At 40.4% G+C, this 25314-nt stretch overlaps 1 protein-coding gene across 4 annotated transcripts in view; it reads right to left on the bottom strand.

Moving 5' to 3' along the window:
* The window catches only part of DLGAP1 (DLG associated protein 1), a 668048-nt gene that overhangs the window by 552629 nt on the left and 90105 nt on the right, over window positions 1–25314 (bottom strand). The gene's annotated exons all lie outside the window — the stretch shown is intronic.

Here is a 25314-nt window from a genome sequence, read left to right as displayed (position 1 = left end):
TCAAGCGTTATTAGCTTCAGTGGACTATGCAGTAAACAATCAACTATAGAAGTTGTTTTAGTATAGACACAACTCTATGGCAGAACAATTTAACTGGAGTTTTGGGTGTTCCTACCCTCACCAGGGTGAGGGTAGGAAGATCCCAACAAGAGATCACTGGATCCCTCTTATGTTTTCTTTAAGAACCAATGATTCCTTGAGCCCAAACCAGCCTGAACATGCCACTGGACAGCAGATGAGTCTTCGAAATTGATTATTCATTGAGCTATTGTTTTATCTGAATTAACTGATAATATGTCCCAGGATAAACTGAAAATTTAAACTTGCATTGGAAAACAGACCTGGAGAACAGAAAACATACGTTCTAATCAATGGACCAGAATCTTCCTAATCCCAAAACCCTTAATCTCTCCCTCTAACGCACAACCCCTCCACCCCTATCCCTTCAGTATGTCCCTCAATTCAAGTAATTTTATTGGGTCGTTCAAAGCCTTTCTCTAAGCTTCCACTAAACACCAAAGACAATGTCATCCAGGTATTCTTCCACCTCAGTAATCGTTGAAAAATCCAATAAAAATTTGAATGAAGAAAAGGTAAGTCACAGCACTATGCAAATAGTCAGGCGAAAAGAAAACTAATTATTCTCACCTACGATAAGGATATTTTTCTCCAATGTTATGCAACATAATTCAAATTTTGTAATGATAAAGCCATCTTTAAACATTTGAGCCTGAACCTTTACATTTATAGTCTAAACTGTAAATGTGTCAATAAATCTTCCTCTATTTCAGATGGTGTCATTGTTTACACAGCTCTGCGATTTAGAAAAAGCTTGTTAAGGAATTCATCAAATAGTGTGAAACATCAGTTCTGGATATATAATTATTCTTTGTTTTATGTCTACAAAAGTAGAATATCTGAATGCTTTAGATGTTGCTGTGTAATCACATTCTAAAATAGCACCCAGAAAGACAGACATGGTATTGAATGACAGAGTGAAAAATAGCGTCTACTGTGTACAGTAGATGAAATGCAAGCAATTTATCTCTTGATCAACATCAAATGGGAAAAAAGATAACATAAGTCAGGGTACACTGCTTCCATATTGCAAATGATAAAGCTGGCTATATACTTTAGGCCAGCTATTTCTCCATACCATCAAATCCAAATGCATTTGCTAAAATGGGATGCTTCAGTGGTGGCTTATCTCCTGAAGAACAAAATAATTGGGCATGTTGAAATACACCAGCCCGAAGCTTCTTTACCACAATACCTACTATCAAAAGGGGCAGGGTCTCTACATCTTAGTTGGTGGTCCTCAGCTCTGCCCGACACTCTATTAATCAGAGCAGTAAAGTAGTGATGTCGCGAACATAACATTTTCGGTTCGCGAACGGCGATCGCGAACTTCCGCAAATGTTCGTGAACCGAGCAAACCGCCATTGACTTCAATGGGCAGGCGAATTTTAAAACCCACAGGGACTCTTTCTGGCCACAATAGTGATTTAAAAGTTGTTTCAAGGGGACTAATACCTGGACTGAGGCGTGCTAGAGGGGGATCCATGGCAAAACTCCCATGGAAAATTACATAGTTGATGTAGAGTCTGGTTTTAATCCATAAAGGGCATAAATCACCTATTATTCCTAAATTCTTTGGAATAACGTGCCTTAGCCCCCTTTAGGCCGCACATAGAGCCCCCCTTTAGGCATCAAATAGTTAGATCCCCCTTTAGGCAGCACATAGATTCCCCCATGTTAGGCAGCACATAGTTAGAGCCCCCCTTTAGGCAGCACATAGAGCCCCCATTAGGCAGCACATAGATTCCCCCATATTAGGCAGCACATAGTTAGAGCCTCCCTTTAGGCAGCACATATTTAGATCCTCCCTTTAGGGAGCACATAGATTCCCCCATATTAGGCAGCACATAGAGCCCCCCTTTAGGCAGCACATAGTTAGAGCCCCCTTTAGGCAGCACATAGTGGGATTTGAACCCAAGGCCCCAGCGCTGCAAGTCAGCAGTGCTAACCTCTGAGCCACCATGCTACCCTTACCATACATCTAAACATGGCTGAAAATTTTGGTATTGTTGCAGCCGCTGCTGTAGCAGCAGCCAGAAAAAATTCTGTTTGTTTCCCAGCCAGAAAGTGCCCTAAAACATTGCGGCTTGAACCATAGTTGGTGGCGGATAAGTCATGCAAGTCATCCTTGGTCGCCACCTTACCCAGACGGAACGTGATTGGTCGGATTCTTCAAAAAAGAGTTGCCACCGATGCCTCTTGAAATTCTCCAAAGAGGAAATACATGTCTCATCCCTGATTGGTCGCTGCCCGGACCTTCCCAGCAGCGATAGGTTGAATTCTTCAAAAAAGATTTGCCGCCGATGCGAATCCCCCAAAGGGAATCCCCCAAAGAGGAATTATACGTCTTTAACCTGATTGGTCGCCGACCGTACCTGCCCAGCAGCGATTGGCTGAAAGATTTGAAAGAGATCCTGCCACCACCAGCAGCAAAGACTTGCAACCTGAACTCATACGTCCCCTCTCTGATTGGCTCACTCGACATCCCAAACAGCCAATCAGAGTTAAGCCTACCATCCCCATGCCCATGTTTGGAAGACATCCCCTCACCGACTTTTTCCTATGACAGCATAACTGTTCACAGACATGTACAGCACGTTCCTGATTGGTCGCCCCCATACCATCCATCAGCGAGCGACCAATCAGCTTCAAGAGGCCCGTCTTCATTCAAAATCCACTGCAGCAACCCTGCACAGCGTCACCAGGTTTACCCAATGCGCAGTGTAGGTGATATACTTGCCCTGACCATGCTTTGCAGACCAGGTATCAGTGGTCAGATGGACCCTTGCCCCAACACTGTGTGCCAGACATGCCATTACTTCCTGTTGCACAATTGAGTACCGGTTGGGGATTGCCTTTTGTGCAAAGAAATTTTGGCTGGGTACCTTCCACTGCGGTGTCCCAATAGCTAAAAAAAAAATGTTGGCAATTCTTTTATTTTTTTTTAAAAAATGTTTGTAATTTTTTTACATTTTTTTATTTATTAATTTTTTAAAAGCTGGCGGGCTATGAGTTCAGACAAGCCAGCTGTCAGATGCCGGGCTAGGGGGTGACCTTGTGACATTGGCATCTTACGCTCAAACATGTCCTTGACAGACGTAGAGTAGACGCTGTAGGCCTGACACACGCTTGCAGACAACTAACTGTTATTCAATCTATTACAGTCAAAATTGTATTTTTTTTGTTAAATTTACACAACTGTCACACCACATATGATTTGCACTAGTGTGACAATGAGCCCAGCAGGCCCAAAAACTCCCAAGTGTGAAGTGAACTGACTGATTTTATTTCACAGCCAAAAAAAGGTTTTTTTCTTTCAAATTTACACTATGGTCACACCACATATGATTTGCACTAGTGTGACAATGAGCCCAGCAGGCCCAAAAACTCCCAAGTGTGAAGTGAACAGACTGATTTTATTTCACAGCCCAAAAAGTTTTTGTTTTTTTTCAAATTTACACTACGGTCACACCACATATGATTTGCACTAGTGTGACAATGAGCCCAGCAGGCCCAAAAACTCCCAAGTGTGAAGTAAACTGACTGATTTTATTTCACAGCCCAAAAAGTTTTTAGTTTTTTTTCAAATTTACACTATGGTCGGGCACCCCAAAGATGATTTGCACTAGTGTGACAATGAGCCCTAAGGGCTAAAAGACTCCCAAGTGTTAAGTTAAGTGACTGATTTTATTTCACAGCCAAAAAACACAACAGTCAACCCACGTATGATTTGCACTAGTGTGACAATGAGCCCAGCAGGCCCAAAAACTCCCAACTGTGACGTGAACTGACTGGTTTTATTTCACAGCCAAAAAAGGTATTTTTTTTTCTAATTTACACAACTGTCAACCCACATATGATTTGCACTAGTGTGACAATTAGCCCAGCAGGCCCAAAAACTCCCAACTGTGACATGAACTGACTGGTTTTATTTCACAGCCAAAAAAATTATTTTTAATTTGCACAAGTCTCACACCAAATGTGATTTGCACTAGGGTGCTACAATTAGCCCTGCAGGCAAAAAAAAAACTCACAACTGTGATGTGAACTGACTGGTTTTATTTCACAGCCAAAAAAGGTATTTTTTTATTTTTATTTGAAAAAATGTCACACCAAATGTGATTTGCACTAAGGTGACACAATTAGCCCTGCAGGCAAAAAAAACTCACAACTGTAACGTGAACTGACTGGTTTTATTTCACAGCCCAAAAAGTTTTTTTTTGTTTTTTATAACAACTGTCACACCAAATGTGATTTGCACTAGTGTGACAATGAGCAAAAAAGGTTGCCAGCGGAGTTCCCCTTTTAATCAGAGGTCCCCAACCAGGGTGCCTCCAGCTGTTGCAAGACCCACGGACTGAACTTATAGCCCTTTAATACTGTAGTTAGTTGCTTGAAGGAACTTAAGTTTTACACTGGAGTACCCCTTTTAACCAGCGGTTCCCTCCCAACCAGGGTGCCTCCAGCTGTTGCAAGACACACGGACTGACATTTGAGCCCTAAAAAGGGTGTTTTTGGGTGCTGTCCTTAAAGCAGACGTTAGACTAGTGTTTTAGGAGTAAAGTGGACCCTGAATACACCACCTAGCAGCAACCTAGTTATCGCTTTCCCTATTACAGCAGGAGCAGCTTCTCTGTCCCTCCACTTTCTAAGCCTGTAGCATGCCGAATGAAGCTAAAATGGCGTACGTGCAGGAGGTAGGAGGGTCTGGAAGGGAGGGGTTGCTGCTGATTGGCTGTAATGTGCCTGCTGACTCTGACTCACAGGGTCAAAGTTTAACGCAATGTTAAAGTATAGGGGGCGGATCGAACTTCACATATGTTCGCCCGGCGATGCGAAGGAGATCATGCTACGTTCGCCGGCGAACAATTCGCGACATCTCTACAGTAGAGCAGTCTGGAGAAGTCATATGAGGGCTTGTATTTAGCAAAACCAATTGTGCTTTGTAATGACATGATTCAATTTAACATTAAATCTAATAGTAAAAAAATATATATAAATGCGATATATATAAATGCGATAAACAGAACACCTTGTGTTGAGTATTCAGATCAGAACAATTACAAAAATACTCAATTGTATAGTTGTTGGCCAACATTTATCATTGTCTTTAGACTGTTTTTTGTGTCTACAAAAGGCACAAAAAGGCACAAGCAGGGTTTATTTGCACCTTTTTTGCGCCTATTTGTTTACACATTTCTGCTGATTTTGAGTTGCAATCCACTTATTTTGGCAATACACATGATATAGAAAGGATTTATGAACTGTGCCTTTTTGTAAAAAGGCGCAACAAAGGCGCAAAGCCACTGAAAAGTCTCTAAAACGACACCATCCCAGACCTGGCGTAGCTTTTTAGTGTATGTGAAGAGAGAAATTTGAGAAAATGTTTACCTGCACATGTGGTGCTCCTACACATTACCAGCACACAAAAAAAGGTGTAAAAAATGCTTCACTTATACCTACAATGATAAATGTGGGCCGTTATGTTTTTCCAAAAAGTACAAAGACTATAAATAATAATGGGAACTGCCCTAATCTGACCCCTATGACTTTTTTTTTTTGTTTGTTTATTGAACTATATGATGGCTTATTTTGGCAACATGATTTGTAGTTGTATATTACACATTAGAAACAAGGAGTTCAAACAACACCTGATATTAAATTTGAAAAACCATGATTTTTATTGAAAAGATACCTTTACAAAACATACATTATGCAATTGGAGAAGTGCTATAATGACTAACCAGTAAAAAAAAAAAGGGGGGGGGGGGCTTTAAATGTGGTTTAATATATCAAGTAATCCTGGACTTTCTTGTGCAATTATACAGGTATACAATTATGCCCAAAATGACTGCTATAGACAATCATAACCATTTTGAATTACAGCACTATATACTGCATTATGCAGGGCACAAACCATAGGGAAAAAAAAATTATATATATATATATATATATATAAATATATATATGTACAAAGATATGTGCCATTTACACAATTTGAAGTATTACACAATTTGCAGTATACATCATTGAAATATATGCAATAGGAGACAATTTGGAGTGTTTTTTTTTGTTGTAATTTCAATGTGACGCTGCACATATTGTTTTTCTCACAGTATATTATATATTTGGGTGTTATTGGTTATATAATTATATTTTTCACGATTGCACTTTATTTAACATGTATTAATTATATACACATTTTAATTAATATTCATACTGACACAAAATATGGTATTGTACGCTCACATGACAATATTATATTATGTATATGTGTTGAGATTTTATATAACTTTCTTCACGTCATTTCTTTGTTATTTGCCCTTTTTTTTAATTATTATGCACTTTGCAATATGTCACTTTACGGTTATATCAAGGAATTGGTAATGCATTTGTAGAATGGGCAAATATCAATGTTCTCACCTATTGAAACAGCGCTGTCTTCCTGTGTGCTTGCGCTCTGCATTCTGCCTGTGACGCAGCCCACTGATGCGACTGGGTGCCTGGTGCGCATGCTCGGAAACTTACGTTCTGGAGCCTGCGCACAGTGACAAAGACGCCGGAGGTGGGGCCAGCACTGAGTTCCGGCGGAGCAACACGCAAGCGCCAAAAAGGAAAACAGACCGCTGTAAGTAATCTAAACAAGCAAAACCACATATATACTCGGCGAGTCACTAGCTATTCAGTACTTCTTGGGAAAGGGAAATCGAAACGATCATAGGGATCGGGGCTCCGGTTGCTATCCCACATAGGTAAGATTTCCCAACTGTATACTACTACCTGTGCTATTTAGGCGCATTCTTAGTGTTTACATTTCTATTTGACCTAAATTGAGCTAGGCCAAGAGCTGCCACGATGTGCGAGTACACTGCGCATGTGCATGGCAACTCGCACATCGCAGTGTGTCGGCTCGTAGCAGCGGATTGACGCTCCGAGCAGGCACCTGTAAAGGCAGCATACAGCGGTCCTTCAGCAGCAGATCCGCAGCGTAATATGCGCTGGGGATCTGCTCGTGTGAACGTACCCTTAAGCAGACTCTGATTTTCATGTACCCAATGTTCACAACATATGGATATGGATTCAAGATGCTTAACCCACAAGCACATTCCATTCATTAATCATAAACTGGATGTGATGATTTCCTGATATATAAGCAGCATTTGACAAAATACCAATATTAACCAATTAAAAGTATCCAGGATTGCCAAGGTCCAGGACAACATTGTGGGAGGACATTGTGCTAAACAGCTAGTGAAGCAGGAGGCCGAAGGATGGAGGACACCTGTGATATCAAAACACGAGCATCATTTTATGTTACTAAGTTAGAACTTTTAAAATAATAATGAAGAGGAAACTTAAATCATTTGCTATATATCATGGCCATTACTTTCTTTCACCAGAAATCTCTCACACAATAATGGAGGTCTTTATTGCCCTGAGCAAAACTGCTATGAGGAAACATTTGTGTGGTTTGGTTGCTGTCAATTATTTGGAGGTTGTTTGCAATTAAGATGGATTATCTTGGATAATTAACTTCTACTATGTAGTTGGTCTTTTTCGTGCTTTTGCGCTTGTTGCATTGAAGGTGCTGTTATTGGAAACTGGATATACTTATTTGGTTTCTTTTATTTGGTATAAGTGTATCAAATAATGGCACATTCCTTTTTACCAGTCTTGCTCTTGATTGCTTGTTCCCTTTAATTCTTTTTTGGATAAATAACAACAAGTCATGCTTCCAAAGAGGTTCAGAGCATAACAGGGAGTTCTAGGCTTTGTTATGGGCCTTCATTTTCAGGACTATTACTCCATCTAGGCAGAGGGGTTGCTCCTTTATAAACTAAATAGGGAAAGATTTGAATTAGGGGCATACATTAATGGTTTTTACTTAGGGCTTATTACCAGCAATTGCGTCAAATGTCTAGTAACTGATGTAGGTTCTTCAGGTGCAACTTTCCTTCCCCTAAACTATTGATATTGTGTTATGTAAGGCTTGTTCAATTGATAATACTATTGTATAACATTTTTAGCAATTATTCTTCACCTGGTTATGGTAGATGTCCTAGGTTGAATTGAAAACAGAGGTGAAAGTCAGCAATGCCAATCCCTAAGCCAACATGGCAGGGGCTGAAATGAAAGTCGCTACACTTCTCAGGGTTGGACATAGGTTTTTAGAATGGTATTGCCATCTAAATTCATGTAGTTAAACTGTACGGCATGTCAAGCTTAATGTTCATGCAAATACATTCATTTAGTAAACTTGCCTCCTTCTCCTGATATTCCTGCTCCTTTCTTCCCCTTGTTGACAGCTTGTTGTAACCTAGACAATGAGCTGTCAGCAAGGGAAGGAGCAGTAGGGAATATCAGAAAGAGGAAGCAAATTTGCAACATAATGTATTTGAAAGAATACCTTACAGGTTATGTCTTTTCTTATCAGAGTTGTTCTCTTTTGTTTTCTTTTCCATTCGGCCCAGACTACCATGTCGACTTCCAACTATACCTAAAGTCTAATTATATTTAATAAAGGCAACATGCACCAAAAAGTGTCATTTTGGCAAACAATAATATACTTTTTTTGTGCACTTCGGTACATTCAGCTATGTACAGTAATTATTTTCCATTGCAGAATCTGAACAGGATATACTGGTTAAAATATGACTATGCATCATCAGAATAAACCTGTTCATGCATTGTATAATATTTAGAAAAAACAACTTATTGAAAGAGAATAAAAAAATATGCTAATAAACTATTTTGTTCAAAAGCAACTATGATTGTAAAGAAAAATCTTTATAATACAATTTGTCCAATTATTACACAGTATTTTAGAGTTGGTCTGTGTTAAGTTTAAAGTTTACCTTTATTGATCTATACACACACACACACACATACACACACACACACACACACACACAATTATACAAAAAATAGTCCCTAGGGCTTATGGAAGACCATAGCACACCATACCATACCATACCTTTTTATCAGGTCTTATATATATTTTTTTGTTTTACTAAATAATCACCCTAATACTTTATTTACATAATTTACATATTTTACTGTCTAAAATGTATATAATTTGCATGTGTGCTGCATATAACAGGTAGATAAAAGAAAAGCTATGTATCCTTCTCCAATAAAGACTGCACATTTTCAGTTGGTCTGTCTTGCAAAGACAGTAATAAAATATAATACAATACATATGTTGTTATATGCTTCAAAGCATAGTAGAATAGTATCATGTCGTAATATGTAATGCATGTTAGGTGTAGTAAAACAAGAAAAAGAAAGTGAAGTGTAACCTTTCTAATCAAAGCAAGAGAGCTTCGCAGCCTATTGTCCCTGGAGAAATGTCTCTCTTCCAGATAAAAATGGCATTAATAATTACTTGAAATGAAGGCGAATTACTGCCTATCCTCGTAGCTCCCATGACTAAGATTAGTTGTTCATGCTCTATACAGCTCTTTTCTTATGAAGCTCATTGACACCTAACAGCACAGGTTTAGGGATCCGTACAGTGGAAATAGTATCACAAATTAAGGCTATCTAGTATGTAACATATAGTGTTTGTAGGATATGAAACAAAAAGCACATATGATAGCATTGCATGTATGTGATTTTTTTAATGATGGTGGAATGTGTAAAGAAATTTCACAATTGCTTACATTGATCCCTTCTTGCCTTAAAGGAAATCTATCATCAGTATCACCCGCACTAACCTGTCATACAGGCTTGTAGTGCAGGTGATACTGATCAAAATTATACTTATGGCGTCTGGAACTGCCACCATGATTGCTCATTTTCGGGGTATGCAATTTAGGTCCTTGGGGCATGGGCAGAGCTTGGACTCAAGCACAGGGCACTCTGACGTAATCTTCGGTCGGGTGGGCACTCTGCCCTGCTCATCCATATGCATAACCCTCTCCCTGCATGTGCGGCTGTGCTACTGTACGGTGCATGCGCCACTCAGGAGCATGGCCGCGTGATGAGGGAGGGAGTTATGCATATGGATGAGCAGGGCGGAGCGCCCGCCCGGCCGAAGATTACATCAGAGTGCCCGGAGCTTCGATCCAAGCTCCGCCCATGCCCCGAGGACCTAATTTGTGCCCCGAAAACGAGCAATAACGGCAGAACGGCGTGGCGGTTCTGGACACTGTAAGTATAATTTTGATCAGTATCACCCACACTACAAGCCTGTATGACAGGTAAGTGCGGATGATACTGATAACAGATTTCCTTTAAAGGAAAACTGACCGCAGGGTCACCCACACTTACCTGAATATACAGGCAGTGCTGTGACTGTGTTTCTAACGCTTCTTACCCGGTGAAAATCGGTGCAGTTGTTCAGGAGATATTGATCTTGTTGCTAATAAGGTAATATATTCTTATGTGCAATGGAGGCGGCTGCTGGTGTATTTGCAATGCTTGCTTCCGCCCGCTTTGACTGATAACCCCAACCCCTTCTGTTGATAACTCCACCTCTTCTCATCCTTGCTGAGAAAAAAGGGGGTGTATTTATCGGGCGAAGCAGGAGGCAGGAGAAAGCAATGCACATGCAGCAGCAGCCGCCTTCACGGCAGATAAGAAGAAATGACCATATAAGCAACAAGACGGATTTATCCAGAATAGCAGCACCAATTTTCGGTAAGCAAGATGCATTAGAAACTGGATCACCTGCACTATCTTTGGGTAAATTTAAGTGCAGATTACCCTGTTGTAAGTTTCCCTTTAAAGAGTACCTGTCACCAAACTAAACTTTTAATATATTGTTCCTTATGTAATTATAAGAATCTTTGCTATTTACTTGCTGTTAAATTCTCAACCTATATATGTTTTTAATGTGATTGAAAAAACTACCACTAGGGGGCTCTGTTCTGTTCCCTGCGCAAGTCAAACAGTTAGTTTGGTCTCCTCCTGGCCTGGCAGGAGACCCAACTCAGGAAATGCGTGCGGGGCATGGGGAGGTACAGCTCTTGCTGGCTTCAGTGACATCACGCCTGCTGGGGAATGCCCACTTTCTCCTGTCGGGAGCTCACACAATGTGATCAAGGGAACAGGTATTATACATAGCTTTTTAAAGCTCGGAAAATTTTTCTTTAAGGGCAGGAGGTGTGTTAGGAGTAGGTAGGGAATATAATCTACATTAGTTTAAAAAAATATGGTTTGATGATAGGTACTCTTTAATATATCTGATAATTTTATTGTACAGGATTTATGTATGGGGGATGTGGGTTTATGTATGGGGGATACTATTTTGTTTAGTTCTTAATTGACTTTATTTTACTGTTTTCTACAGGCATATGTTTAAAATTCACTATTATTATTCCTGTGTAATATCTAATGCATAGGTATATGTTAGGAAATTTAGATGTGTTCCCTAATGTTCAACATCACAGGATCGCCCAGGGGTTTTTATTTAGGCCCCAGGCTTTCGCTGTAAAACTTTGGAACCTGCCAATATCAAGACCAGAGTTTGCTGGAAGGGCAAAGAGGGAGCCTCCTCCCTTAGGTAATATTGTGATCATGTATAACATTTCTTTTAAAGATTAACCATCTTGGGTCCAAGGTACTTTGGGCCTTTAGGACACAACACAGATAAGTGATTTTTAGTATGCGTTAGTTTAACATCTAAAGCTTTTTTTTTGTTTAATTATTAGTGTGATCTTTGTGATGTTTTCTCCCCAATGCAGGTTTCTTTTTTCATACATTTTTATAGACATAATTTTAGCCATTATTAATTTTGTGACGGGTGATTGAATGGAAGAAATAGTACATGCATTATTTCTCCTGTTACTATCTCCCATCATAAAATAACGTCCGTTATTAATAACGGGCGATATCAGGTTAAAATGGCTATTAGAAAAATCCCATAGACTATAATGGGATTTTCTAACGTCCGTTTGGGATTTTCTAATGGCCATTTAACTCCGCGATCGCCTGCAATTTTATAACGGCCATTATATAGCGGGTACTTTTCACAGTGTGAAAGCAGCCTAACCCTTCAGTTTTTCAAAAGTATTGATGTACATTTTATGTTCTACGTGCTATTTTGAAAGAGTCCAAAAATCTAGTATGAATTGCTTGAACAAATTAAACAAAAACTAGTGTTCTCCAAAAACGTGTCACTGGTACACTAAAACTTAGCATTAATTATTACGATTTAAAATCAATCAATCTGTTATTGTAAGAACCATCAACTATTTTGGGGGTATTAGAGCAGAATGAGAGAGACAAGGGGAGTGGTGTGTAGCAGAAGATGCAAGACAGTATGAGTATGACCACTTCATGAAACATGTCGGCCCTCAGGGACAATCTTCCGCCTGAGGTGAGATGCTCATCTTGCCTCATAGCAGATAAAGCCCTGACGAGAACCTGTAGAATCCATGCTGCTGAATCTATTCCTTGCACATTGCTCCTTGAGCACCACATATATAAGAACAATGAAGATAAAGGTAATGAAAACCACATCTATCTTCTTTCAAGGTTCCACCAGCTATCCCTTACTGTTAGGAGTCCAACATTCAGCTGTCCAATTGTTTGGGCAGCTGGCTTAAATCCATGCTATAAATATAAAATAGTATATGTTTTATCCAGTAAAATGGCGGAAGTTGGAAGTTTGATGTCATCTATGAGTGAAGCAGTCAATGACAGCTGCCCTTCTACTGATGATCACAGAAACAGGTTGTGCCTGCTTGAAATGCAGAAAATAGCTTCCTCTGAGGTCACACATGCACACCCAAATGTGAGAAGGGTTAAAAGGAAGAAAGCACATACTACATAAAGCAAACATTTTTATACTAAGGATTTAATTTGTTGTAATATTCTTTGTCATGAATCTGAGCATTTAAATTTTAGGTTTTATTGGATTGTTCTCAAAAGGCAAAATACTCCAACTGAAGAAGTCATGGAATATTAATAGCCACAAAGCTAAAAGAGTATTAAATAAGATATTTGTCTGACCTTCTTGTCTTGTCAAATAGAATTTGATATCAAACCACATTTCTGCACAGAAGAGCTTCATTATCCTGAGCACTGTAACTTACTTGAGAGAATGCTGACTTAAAAAAAGGACATGGAGGATGATGACTTGGCTGCTTAAGCCATTCGGTAGACAGTCATTAAAATCTATATAACCATGAAAACATTAATTGGAAGATTTCTCTTGGTATTCTGACACAACATACCAATGCATCCTTTGACATTTTGAGGTCACCAGCATGCAAGCTGAGTTACAATATGAATAACACTTAAACAGGGACTCTTAAAGCCCTATTACATGGACCAACTCCCACTGTTATCTCCTAGATCAACGCTGATTTAAAGAGCCCATGACAAGGCTCAACAGGTCACCACAATATGATCAGCCGATGAACATTCATTTGCTGATTGCTGGATCAATTACATAGGGTGACATTAGTCTGTTCGGCTAATAAACACCTCATGTAATAGGGCCCTTAGGCTTCATGTATGTGGCAAAGCCAGGTTCCATGTAAACACTGTGCAAGTGCCCAGACCTCTGAAGACGCTTGGCTAAGTTAAACATGCCAGGGGGGCTAGGTGTGTTAATATTTTAAAGTCTAGTGTCACCAGAGTACCTTAAAGGGGTACTCCACTGCCCTGCTTCAGGAAGTTTATTTTTCTGAACACTGTGTGCGGGCTTCCATGTTCAGGGCCGCCCCTCGTGACGTCATGCCCACCCCTACGTGATGTCACGCCCGCCCCCTCAACAAAAGTCTATGGGAAGGGGGCGCGACGGCCGTCCCATAGACTTTTGTTAAGGGCGCGGGCGTGACGTCACGAGGGGGCGGGTGTGATGTCACGAGGGGCATCCCCGAACACGGAAGTCCGCACACAGCGTTCGGAACAATAAACTTCCGGACGCTGGTGAGCGGAGCTCCGGAAGCAGGGCAGCGGAGTACTCCTTTAAGCAGGCTGGTGGACTGCAGCTACCAATTTGCAATAGAAGAGGCTGATAGGGCTGTGCAATACAGTGTACAGTTATAAGCACCATTGAGGTATACACTATTCAGCCCTGTGGCACACATCAATATTTATACTCTGGCGATATAGGAATTTTTAAAGAGTTTTTGTGCAAGCATTTTTTTTTATAAATATCTAATAAAAGGTATGGGGTTAACAAGAGGATAGAGTGATCCCCCTTCACTGGAATCTTGAGTAATTTAGATAGGAGTGCTAGACCCCTGATGTTCTAATATTGATAGCCTATTCAGAGCTTTCTACAAGCTAAATAACCTGTTTAAGCATAAAGTTTGGGTCATACATCATGTTCCCCAAGATACTTCTATCACAATACTGGCAATAGAGCACTGATGAATATTAGACTGGTATTTTCAATCATTTGTTTTTAGTGTCAAAAATATGGCTGTGTTTTTCATTTATCATTCCCTAAGTTTTCTGGGCGATTTATTTTTTATTTTTTTTAATGCCTTGGAGTGCAGTGAAAATAAAATAGAAGGGATACTCACCTGCCCCAATTCCCCAATGCTGCTATTTTAACAGAACCAAATCCTCTGCTGCTGTCTATTTTTTCCTAGTTCTTTTAGTATTTTGTTCATGCAGGCCAATGATTAAGTGAGCAGGCATTTCCTTCAGAAGCTAAACATCACAGGAAGTAGAAAGAAGCACTCAGCAGATGGGACCAGGCAAAATGGAGGCTGCGGGGGATCAAGGGAGGTGAGTATGCCTTCTTTTTTTTTTTTTTTTCACTGCATAAAAATAGCTCTGCACTAAAAACTCCTTTAATACAATTCAGCACAGTACATTATCCTGCTGCTGGTTTTGTCATGTCACTAATGGTAACATCTATCTTTAAAGAAGTATTCCAGGATTTTTTAAATTTTATTTGACTATGCTACAGGGGCTGTAAAGTTAGAGTAGTTCATAATATAGTGTCTGTACCTGTGTGTGACGGTTTTCTCACAATTCTTATGTGATTTTCACCCCAATATTTATTTTTAACAGCATACAAAATGACTGTTGTCTCAGATTTTTCCCAGCTTGCAATGTGGCCGAGACCTGACTCACTAGTCAGCTGATGACAGGGAGCCTGTCTCCTTCAATGGGTCGAGGTAGCAATCTGAAACTACTGCAACAGCTGTAGGCACCCTTATTGAAAACCACATGTCTTTGAATGGATGCAGCTCATTTATGTTTCAATGGGTGGGGTGGCTGATGTGTGGGAGGGAGGAAAATGGCATTATGGGATTTGTAGTAAAAAAAAAGAAAAGTCAAACAGGAAATACCAGTTCACAAAAAGCTAGCCACAGTGTTATGGTAATCTCACAACATAGCCATTTAGCCCCAAGACAAGCGCATATCCTTCCTAAGCATGTCCATTACTGCCTGCTAGGTATGTACCAAAATCACCTTATGGTGGATAACCCCTTTATAGCAGTCCTGACTCTGGGAATTGCTGCCCTGGGATGTTTCCTCTGCAGGTAATGCTGTGTTACATATCAGCCATGAACAACAAATCAACCATAGAATTGATGGATAGGTCAGAGCCACCAAAATAGGAGCTACTCTTCCTTTGGGACTTCAAAAGGCCCCAGGTAAAGGATCCTCTGTCATTCTTATGCTCTTATAGGGAATATAGGCAGAGGTTATCTTTATTTAAAAAAATGTATCACAGCTATTGTTGCTCGCAAATATTCGCAAATATCGCATATTCGCGAATTCTCGTATATTCGCGAATATAGCACTATATATTCGTAATTACGAATATTTTAATTTTTTTCACAGTACACATCACAGTGACCACCCCTCTCTGCTTCCAGTTTGTGTGGTGTAAAGAAGGCTCTAATACTACTGTGTGAGACTGGCGTGCGCATTTTCGCATATGCGGAAATTTGCAAATGCTAATTTTCGCATATGCGAAAATAAAACGCCAATATGCGAATTTAGCGAATATATGACGAATATTCGTCCATATATTCGCGAAATATCGCGAATTCGAATATGGCCTATGCCGCTCAACACTAATCACAGCATTGGGAACCATTATCTCTGCTCAGTTTGAGACAAATTTCAAGCACTTTTCAATTATATTTACAAATGCCTTGAAATGTAATTAGCCATTTTCACACGGAAAGAAATTAACCAGACCTTTTTACCGTTTTCCATGTTTTTTATAGTAACAGTCATCTTCCCAATAATGTATTGTTCTGTCCAACAACTGTATGTAAATATCATATGTTTTACTTTACAGGGAAAAAGTTTCGTGTTATCATACAATTTTTCTTGCAAACTTTCATATTAATGAAAGATATGATGAGCACAGCCAATGCCTCATTATATCAATAGATACTTTATAGGCATTTCTATTGCATATTCTATTCCTTACAGGAAATGCAATTTAATTTAGTAATAACATTAAAGTCTTTGAAAACAATAACATTAGAGCTATAATGTATAATCCCATTTTATTTTCTTCTACTGCAAGGTTACAAGTGTTTTTCATTTGCACAATGTGTTTTAATAGGTTCAAAGCCTTTCTTAAAATGTATAGTCAAGATTTATGGGCTTAAATTCAATTTATACATTTGGCTCATGTTTCTTTTTAATGTTTTGTCATTTTTATGTTAGAATATAATGTGCAGTTGTGAAACAAATAGTTATATGGTTGATAACAAATTAAATTAATTCTTGGATCAACATCCCACCTCCAGAAGTCTAGTAATTTGTAATATTATTATTTGATTTTTTAAGAAAGACGGCCAGGCCTCTCCTGAACTTATTCAATGGATCAACCATAACAACATTGTTTCGCCAAGAGTTCCATAGTCTTACTGCTCTATGTCTGTGATGGTGGTGAAACCTTCTTTCCTCTATACGTAGAGGATGTCCCATTGCCATGGTTATCTAGGTATAAAAAGATCACTAGACAGATCTCTGTATTGTCCATTCCTATTTTTGTACAGTGTGATCAGATTGCTATTTTTTTCTTCTAACTCCAAGTTTGATCATTTGTCTTGGCAACGAAATCCACCCATTTCATTTATTGTCTAAGTAATGCAACAAGGTTTTTCCCATGAAACGAAAATATGGCCTCAGACCATCTCCAACTCGTTTGTGACTGATAGAGATGGTTGCACACCGAAAACAGCCAATTTGGATAACTCCCTTTGACATCAATGGGAGTTGCAGAAATGGCATAGCACCTGGAGCTACGCTGTTTATAACTCTGGAAGTTACGTAGTTGATAGGACTACTCCATTTGCACAATTCACATTACTGTCAATTTGTGTCACACAAATTGCGTAACACAGCCAATTCGGCTTTCAGTACCCAGCCATTTCTGCCAACTGCCAACTGTCTGGCTGGGTAGCAATGTTTTCAAGTTATGCGAAAACCCCCTTAGAGTCTATTCACATGTACAGTATTCTGCGCAGATTTGATGTGCAGGATTTCAAGCTGTGTTCAGTCATTCATTTTACACAGTGGTCCCTCAACATACGATGGTAATCCGTTCCAAATGGACCATCGTTTGTTGAAACCATCGTATGTTGAGGGATCCGTGCAATGTAAAGTATAGGACAGTGGTCTACAACCTGTGGACCTCCAGATGTTGCAAAACTACAACACCCAGCATGCCCGGACAGCCAACAGCTGTCCGGGCATACTGGGTGTTGTAGTTTTGCAACATCTGGAGGTCCGTAGGTTGAAGACCACTGGTATTGTAGGTTATACTCACGTGTCCCCACCACTCCGGACCGTCACCGCTCGTCACCGCTGCCCTGGACGTCGCCTTCCATCGCTGTCACCGCATCCCCGGAGTGTCCCCGCTGCTTCGGCAAAGCCTCTGCTTCCCCGGCATCCTCGCTCTCCATCGCCGCCATAACGTCGCCATGCACGCCGTCCTATTGGATGAAAGGGACAGCGATGTGCACAGCGACGTGATGACGACGATGGAGAGCGCCGGCGATGGAAGGGATCCCGAAGAGGACGCTCCGGAGCCCCGAGGACAGGTAAGTGATCGTCAGCGGACCACACGGGGCACCGTAATAGCCGGATAGCCGTTTATGCGATTGCCCCAACATACAAAAGCATCGTATGTTGATGCTGCCTTCAACATGCGATGGCCTCTGAGAGGCCATCGTATGTTGAAGTGATCGTATGTCAAGGCCATCATAGGTCAGGGGTTACTGTATTGAAATCTGCAGCAGAAAATCCTGCACATCAAATCTGAGTATCAAATCTGTGCAGAATACTGTACATGTGAATAGACCCTTAAAGAGGTACTCCGCCCCTAGACATCTTATCCCCTATCCAAAGGATAGGGGATAAGATGTCAGATCGCCGGGGTCCCGCTGCTGGGGACCCCAGGGATCACTGCTGCAGCACCCCGCTATCATTACTGCGCAGAGCGAGATCGCTCTGCACGTAATAACGGGCAATACACGTGATGTCGCGGCGTCGCGGCACGCCCCCGTCAATACAAGTTTATGGGAGGCGGTCGTCACATCCCCTGCCATAGATTTGCATTAAGGGGACAGGCCGTGATGTCACGCTGCTCCGGCCCCTGTATCGCCCATCATTACACATAGAGTGAACTCGCTCTGCGCAGTAATGATGGCGGAGTGCCGCAGTGGCGATCCCCAGGGTCCCCAGCAGTGGGACCGCGGCGATCTAACATCTTATCCCCTATCCTTTGGATAGGGGATAAGATGCCAGGGGCGGAGTACCCCTTTAAAGCGTTACTGTCAGTAAGAGAAAAAAAAAATGCTTAAATCAATGTAGTAATGTGCCCTAAGAACTGTAGGCATAATAACATGCATGTGTTAATATGTAAAATACCTTTTGATCTATATATTCCTGTAATGAGTCTTTATGATTTCCTCTCAGAGGCTGGGGGCATTTCTCCTGCATTATGATGAACCCCTCCCCCCTCCTCCCCCTTCACCTCTCCCCTGTCATGAATTCTTCACAAACATTTTTACACTTGTACTGGTTTCTGTCAAAATGCATGCTCAGTATAACTATAATGAAGCCATGCATGCTCTATATAATGGTTTAGCACTTTGTATTGCTTGTATGTGTATGTGAATGCTTCTTCTGAAGAGGCTGCAAGCTCTTTGCATCTTGTCGGGATCTAACAGGTGTTTTTCTCACACAGTTCAAAGCTGGATTATACACTGTATTGAGTGAGCAGAGCAGAGAGACACCCCCCCCCCTCATCCCCTCAGAATTTCGGTCCCTTTCTTCTTTGTTAGGACCAAAGAGCCCTAGATACCAGGGTTTGTTATGAAAATTTCAAAAGACAGAGACCCCTAGTGGCCATGTTTTTAAACATTTATTTCACATCTTTAGCAATAAAATTTGTGAATGAATTATATTAGGAAAATGCTTAGTATTTAAGGAAGTATTCTAACGACAGAAACTCTTTAAAGGTAAGTTAAGTTTTGTAAGCATTTTTTTAATTGCTCTTTCTAAAATAAAAACTGAAGCAACTCTGCAATAGCCTTCTTGTTACCACACTAGGTTATTACTCATCTCCAAAACAAGGTTTTGTAAACAAAAACAGTAGGTATGTAGTACAAAGTTTTATAAATTATATATTCTATCATGCAGCTCTTTTAGGTTTTTAGCCCATTAAAAGTGCAAGACATATAAACCATTAGGGAAGATTTAAACTGTACCTGTCATTTGCAAAAACCGTTGAAATGTCAGACATGAACTAACAGCACTGACGTCACAAGTAACATAATCAGAAAAATAAGAATAACTTGGTACCTCACCAATGGATCGGATTATGATAGGCATCGTTTTAATCAGTGTTGCCCACACCACCAACCAGTACCAGCTGTAAGTACCGGTGAAACCTTGTGACAGTTTTCTTTTAAGCCTTTTAGTTCTTAACAGCTGCTGTATGCTTCAGAGAAAGCTATGTAGTTCTTTCCAGTCAGTGTTTTCTGCTGCCACCTCTGTCCGTGTCACGAACTGTCCGGAGCTATGGGGAATTGCTTCTGCTCTGGAAAGTTCCTGATATGGACAGAGGTGGCAGCAGAGAGAACTGTGGTGACTTCACTACCCTGCTTCCTGTATTATGAGGCTCATGGCCAGGCTCCATTTACTTATAGTGGAGCCTGGGTAATACAACAAGTCAACAGGTGCTTTTTGTGGCTTTATCTAGCAATTGGAAGGTTTTTAAAATGATGGTAATGCTTTAAGAAAAGTAAAAGGACACATGTTACTACTTACATTTTTTTTAGCTTATTAAAAAAAACAAAAAAAAAAACTCTTTCTATGGAAAACCATTAAAGCAATTCATGACGAAAAGCAGACTGACCAGTATTATAAAATAGGTCAATTGAAAGCTAGGTTTTCTCATAAGATCACAGGTTCCTGACAGCATATCTTTACTGTTTGAAAATATATATAATATTAATACGTTTTCAATAGTGTTGAGCGGCATAGGCCATATTCGAATTCGCGAATATTCGCGAATATATGGACGAATATTCGTCATATATTCGCGAATATTCGCAAATTCGTTATATCCTCGTTTTATTTTCGCGTATGCGAAAATACGCACATGCGAAAATTAACATATGTGGAAATTCGCATATGCGAAACTTAGCATATGTGGAAATTCGCATATGCGAAAATTTGCATATACTAATTTTCGCATATGCGAATTTTCGCACTCCAGTCTCACACAGTAGTATTACAGCCTTCTTTACACCACACAAGCTGGAAGCAGAGAGGGGTGATCACTGTGATGTGTACTGTGAAGGAAAAAAAAAAAAAAAAAAACGAATATTCGTAATTACGAATATATAGCGCTATATTCGCGAAATTCGCGAATTCGCGAATATGCGATATTCGCGAATAATATTCGAATTGCGAATATTCGCGAGCAACACTAGTTTTCAAGATACTTAAATGTATAACAATTTGATAATGTGAATTGCTAGCTAATATTTACTTAGAAAGCCCCAAATAAAATAACTTATCCATTGGCTTTTGAACAGCTTCATCTTTTGGGATGTCAAAGTCTATAGCTATAGCTCATTATATGATCCAATTATGCAACAAGCTATAGCCATTATTAGGGGAGATAAGTCACTAATGCAATGATAATTCCTTCAGGTAATATATCTGCTTTCCAAAATGTTAAAATGTTTATGTGTATCTGCCTAAAACCCACACAAATGAGTTCATTATACAGACACAAGGCATCCATTACAACTTGCCCTCCCGGAATCCCGGATAGCATCATCTTAAAATGATTGTGTGCTTTCCTTAGCTCTATGAAGGCTCCATCTGGTGATGTGCTACACTGCTAATCTAAATGAGGCATCTGAGACAATATCTTCCCAAAGCTTATTACTGTTATTATCACAGCTGCATGGCAAGGCACACTGGGAAAATAGAAGGATTTATGAATGGGCACATAACTACGGCCCAGTATTTAGAAACCTTTGTGATGCTGACCTATCAGATTCGGAGAAATCTTGAAAGAAAGTTTAAATGCAATTATGTTCGCCTCAGTAAATCACATCCTGGGGTTTTACTAACAAAGCATAAATGTGCACTGCCACAAATCCTGAAAGTAAAATTAAGTTAAAGTAGATTCACTAAAATATTTATGGATCCCTAAGAAAGTGCATAGCCAAACAGTTCTTGGTTCAAGGTGAAATATTTAATTTGCATAAGAATTGGAAGGGCAAACAGGTTTTATTAACACTGCAAGGAATTAACACTTCTCCATAGTGTATAAAAATTACACATGGGAATGTATGGCAGATATAAGAAAATCTAAGAAATACACTTATTTATAGCCAGAAAGAAAACTTAAGGTGGCCAAAGACTTTCAATAGCTGTTGGCCAAACATTTGCCATTACCAGGCAGCTCTGGTGGGGCTTATCACCATGAAGAAAAGGCTTGTTGAAATCCAACATGTCCAACTCTCCTCTTCTCTCACACCATCCATCAAAGGAAAGTCGGAAGGCTGCGATTTGGTCGACTTTTGTCTTAAGCGTATGGCGACTTTTTGGCACTAGTTTCAAAAAGGTAGTATAGAAAGTGTCAAACCTTAGTAAGAAAGGGAAACAAACAGGATACATTTAAAGAGGTGACCTCATGAGGACACCATAAGAACATAGAGTGGAGAGACCTGCTCAAGACCTTTCTCCATTTGTCAGAGAAGAGAACTGCTCATGAAGAGGGGATCTTTCACTGCCATCCTGGTCCATCAATGCATTACCAATGGCCAGTATTTATTGCGATCCCTTTGCTGTGGCCAGTTTTTGAAGCTGGAGCAGAGTAAACATCTCATCTATTAGACCAGTTTGATTTTAAAAGGAATTGTTTCAGAGATGTATTTTTTCTAAAATGGAATGGGTTAAAGGGGTGAAGGGTCGGCTAAAGTAAATGTATGTAAAATGTAACCCTGGTTGAGAAGTAAACTATAGAATGTAAAATAAGGCAGACAATGGACATCATTTACTAAGGGTTTTTCGGAGTACATTTTGCTGCATTTTTGTGTCGCATGTGTCAGAATTTGTGACCAAAAATATTAAAACTACACTAACTACACTGAAAAGGGAGGCGTGACCAATGGTAAAGGGGCTATTCCCCCCAAAAAAAGGAACATGGTCCCTACAAATTTACTAATGTTCCCACATGGAACATTGGGCTCTGGATGTGGGCTCTGGAAAAACCGACAGCTCAGAGCAGGTGTATAAGAAAAACTTAGGGAAAAGTTCAACATTAGTAAATAACAAAAGAAAAAACACAAAGAAAATTACACTCTACTCTTACTGAATCAGGCTCAATATGTATTCAGTCAATCTTTATCCATGGTTCTTCTTTACAGTCCATTATTTAGGCAGTGCAGAGAGCATAAAGGTTCCCTATCCTTCCTAAAAACTTAAGAGGATCATCCTGTAGCTCAGTAGGGCCAGCTTTAGGCTAAAAGGTACCAGGTGCAGGACTTTATTGATGCTCTTCTTCAGATATGTTCTATACCTGCACTGTCAACCAGGTAGCCATCTGCAGGTATTCCCTTGCTTAACCAGACATTCCGAGGCCTAAAAGTACACTCCATCATCCAGTCAGGAATCCACTAGTCCAAACTGAGTGGAGAGATGTTTTACCAGTGTCCTGAATATCAATCCAAGCACACATTACGTGTTGTTAAACTAGGATCCAAAAATTGCGAAAAAAGTAATATGCATATGAGGCCCAAAAAAGAGTAACTGACCTAGTCAAGTAGAAACTACTTCTTGTACGCAGGGTGGTGCACCCTGGGAAGCATTACAGGTCGCCCACCCCTAGGGCTAGTCCCATAGCTTATTTTCAGTTGGAGTATTCGATAATTCCTATTCACTTTATTGAATACTCTTCAGTCTTCTGGCATTAATAGTCACCTCTTCACTAAGGAAAAAATATTGCAGGAGCTTAGTCTTAGGAATAGGGATGAAGTAGTTAGTATTTCCTTCCTGAACAGAAAAATACATGTCTGATTGAAATATCTTTATTCATATAACACCAACAAACTCTATAGCCCCTACAATACATTGGGTACAGGTACAGAGAAAACATCAGACAATACAGAAAATAAGTAATTAAAGGGGTAAAAAATAGATAAATTGCCAGGGCTGGTGCAAAAATCGAAAAAGTATATACGCACCCACCCCCAGTCCTCCGTAGCTCTCCTTGTGGATACTTCCGCCTCCCTCCCCATTGTTCCTGTATTCTGTCTGCTTCTGAGACAGGAGGTCGAAGCAGGAAGTGCCTGCTCAGCCAATGACTGGCTGAGATTGGACACTTGATTAGTTGGACGGGAAGGTCCTGCTACAACCTCTTGACTCTGAAGCAGGCAGAAGAATAACTGGGGAAACAGAAGGAGATGTGACAGAAGCTGCAGTTGTAGCTGTGGGGGACAGGGGGTAGGTAAGTATACTTTTTTTTACCAGCCCCAGCAGTACAACAATTCAAATTTTAGAACACAAAAACACCCCCTTAACAATTCAAGAAAATCAAATCATGCCCAGCTCCCAAGAGTTCATAATCTATGATAAATGTTAAGCTGTTTTATTGGAAAAGTCTTTTTAGATATGAACACACATGGAATTGTGAAACTTCACAATGATAAAATTAGCAGCAAAGCTGATGAGATTTCTGAGTTTTTGACCACATGTTGCAGAAAAAAATGATAGCGGTATTGTTTTTCAATAAATCTACTTTCATTATGACTTTTTTAAACTTTAAAGCGTACCTGTCAGATCACAAAAAAAAAAAGAAAAAGAAAAAAAAAAAAAAGCTGTTATATGTTGCCCAGTATCTCATCCTGATCATGTACATGTAATCTTTATGTGTCTATGACCAATATTTATCTTAGAATTCCCTATATTTACTTGTAGTGATTGCAAAGTAAAAGTACTTTTCATTTACAGCAGGGGGGGCCCTCGCTGTGATGACCCCCCCCCCCCCCCCCCCCCGACTCTCACTGCTCTGGGTGCGGTAACCCTTTCCTTTCTGGTTTTATGCTATACACACACACTGTGTGCCTACAGCTTTTGCAAAACTACAGCACCCAGCATGTCCACACATCCTATGAGTTGTAGTTTTGCAACAGCTTGAGGCATATGATTGGTAAAACTGATTTTCAGCAGTGTTGCTTCAGGCTGTGTTCCTCAACTCCCAGCATGCCCACAGAGATGAGCGAATCGAAGCTGACGAATCCGAACACAAATTTCCTGAAAAATTCTATTCGTAATGAATGAGAATATCGCAGCGATTCTATCGCGCAAATCGCTTCATTAAACTCCATTTAGTGCTGTCCAGGCTCCAGGGCTAAAATGGCAGATCCACATGTGAGGACATGGGGCAAGGAACTCTGGGAAGGTGGGAACAAGAATAGGCGGGATGACCCTGAATCCCATGCAGGATGCAGCCTATCAGCAGCCAGTCACCCCCGTGATGTCACAGCCCTGTATAATCGGCAGCCATATTCCGGATTGTCACTTCATTGTCACGATGCCGGCTGGCAGGTAGTGGATCCTCTGTGCCAGAGAGGGATTGGCGTGGACCGTGCTAGAGGATCGGTTCTAAGTCACTACTGGTTTTCACCAGAGCCCGCCGCAAAGCGGGATGGTCTTGCTGCGGCGGTAGTGACCAGGTCGAATCCCCTAGCAACGGCTCAACCTCTCTGGCTGCTGAAGATAGGCGCGGTACAAGGGAGTAGACAGAAGCAAGGTCGGACGTAGCAG

Source organism: Hyla sarda, chromosome 5 (genome assembly GCF_029499605.1).
Source record: "Hyla sarda isolate aHylSar1 chromosome 5, aHylSar1.hap1, whole genome shotgun sequence".
Lineage (NCBI taxonomy): Eukaryota > Metazoa > Chordata > Amphibia > Anura > Hylidae > Hyla > Hyla sarda.
The sequence above is the reverse complement of the archived record's forward strand: the minus strand, read 5'-3'. Positions and strand labels throughout refer to the sequence as shown.